Source organism: Lupinus angustifolius, unplaced genomic scaffold, assembly GCF_001865875.1.
Source record: "Lupinus angustifolius cultivar Tanjil unplaced genomic scaffold, LupAngTanjil_v1.0 Scaffold_11_57, whole genome shotgun sequence".
NCBI classification, from domain to species: Eukaryota; Viridiplantae; Streptophyta; class Magnoliopsida; order Fabales; family Fabaceae; genus Lupinus; species Lupinus angustifolius.
Window position 1 is genome coordinate 4,775 of NW_017718552.1, and position 2,387 is coordinate 7,161.

The window sequence follows — 2,387 nt, forward strand, 5'->3', positions numbered from 1 at the left end:
AATGTGTGAAAGTTTATAGTAATTATTAATAAGAAATATTACAAAATGATAAGTTTAGAATATAAAAATTATATCATTGTGGTGATTATTATTTGTTTTGCCTTTATTAATAATATAGAGAATATAAAAATTATATCATGGTAGTAGATATTATTTATTTTGTCTTTATTAATAATATAGAAGGATAGATTATATCAATTAAGTTGATCTCGTTGACAAGAAAGACCTCTGTGCAACTTCCATAAGTAAGATGGTATGCAAGGTCAGTTGAGTCTTTTATCTTTATGAGATATTTTTTGTGATTGTCATCTATACCAAAAGAATGCATAGTGTTATGTGCTAGAGAGTTTTGATTTTTAATATCACCAGTTATCACTAAAATCATGATATATCTTTTTTTTATTTTAGAAATATTATTTATTAAAATTGTTAAATAAGAGATATATCATGATTTTAGGGGTTAAATGATATATTTTATTCTTATTTTGTAATAATATATCATTCTACTAAATATTCTCATAAATTATCATACCCACAATAAATAACACATATTACTTATAAATCAATTATTAATTAATAAATATCACTTCATAACTCATAGGAAAATATATTTTTGGTTTTATGTGATTGTTTGAGTGTATGAGCCAGAGAGTTTTGGGTAATGTTTTGAACTTTTTGATTGTCTCCCACTAACTTGTGCTTTGTTGGCCTTTAGCTAGACAACACTTTGTGGGTTCTTCTCGTTAGTATATATATTGCCTCTAGTAAGTAGAGGTTTATAAATGGAGGTTTGTATGAGTAAATCCATATCTTACTCATCAATCTTCTTAAAAATTTAACAATTTTTATATTTTAAAATAGTGAAGTATTTATTTTCTTCTTTAAAAGTTACCTTATTAAATATTTGGATGATTGTTAGGTAAATTTATGAGGAGGTTATAAGTTATAACATTGCTCAATTTGTAATGCCTTTTTGTTGGCTAATAGCATTTACTGTTATATACCTAGGTAATTGGAGTGTTAATAACCTTATTTATGAAAAATAAATAATTTCAACATTTTATATTAAAAAGAAGAATGAATATTTTTATATGAATGAATTTCAAATTTAACAAATGTAATTATTTTATCTCGTGGATGAGTTTGTCATTTACTTTAAATCAATCTTCAGACAGAAAAGTATTCAATCCAAACATATTAATTAACCATGCTCAATTTGGATCGTTTTGATTATTATAATAAATCAAAGTTGGTTCGTTTTTTTAAGTTACCTTTTAAGATTATGTTAAGCCCAGTTTGTACAAGTCTAATATTTTGGATTGAATATACTCACTCCCTTCCTAAAATGTTGATATTTAATGTTATGGATATAAAAATTATTAAATAATATAACTAATTGATATATTTTGTCTAAAATGTCCCCATTTATACTTTATTTATTTTTCATAATTAAGAATAAGAAATAAAATTGAAAAGAGATCGTAAGAAATATGAGTATGATTGAAAAATAATGTGTAATCGAGTATTGAGTTTCCCTTTCCCACATGTATCCTCACACCCGAAATCTTGCTTAAGGGGAATCAAATATGTACCACTTGAACCAACATCCGTTGGTTCTCGAACACACATATTTGAAATAAAAAGATATTAAACTATCAAACAACAAAATATAAAATATAAGGAACAAATATAGTAATTTTATTGGATTGAATTGGATGTGTACAACCACTCAAAAGTAGCACTAAGAAATTGTCCTCTTGCTTCCATTGTAAATATTTTATTAAAGGGAAATTATATTATTCTCCTTGAGATTAGATTCAATTGCACTAAAACCGATCTTAGGTTTATATTATCATTATACGTACTCATTTTTCTTGAGGAATGATATTAAAATTACACTGGTTTTCTTAAAACTGAGATTTAAGACCAAAACCCAAAATGGTGTGAGGTATAAACCAAACTTTTTTAGGGTGTAAACTAAACTTCAATAGAGATTATTGTACTTTTTTAATGATCCTTATTCCTTTATGTTTTTAAATGAGAATTTTTGTTTTATTATTTTTTGCCAGTACTTAATTTGGAGTTGCCAGGTTTATATCATGGTAGAAGTGTCTCTAGCAGCTAAAAAACTTATTTTGAAAAGAATTTATTGCCATCCAAAATTATTGACATTTTCCTAATGCAAAGTTTGAGATCACAATCCAATTATATTTTTTCGCTATGTCCATCGACTTGAGAGGAAACAACAAAAGGTTTAGCAATATAAGGTTAAAGGTTTACAAGAGTAAATCATCATTTGATTGATTCAAGTAATACATGTTTATTTTTATTTAAACTAGATTCAAATTTAAGTTTTGCATATGGAAAAACTCGTAGAAGAGAAGACT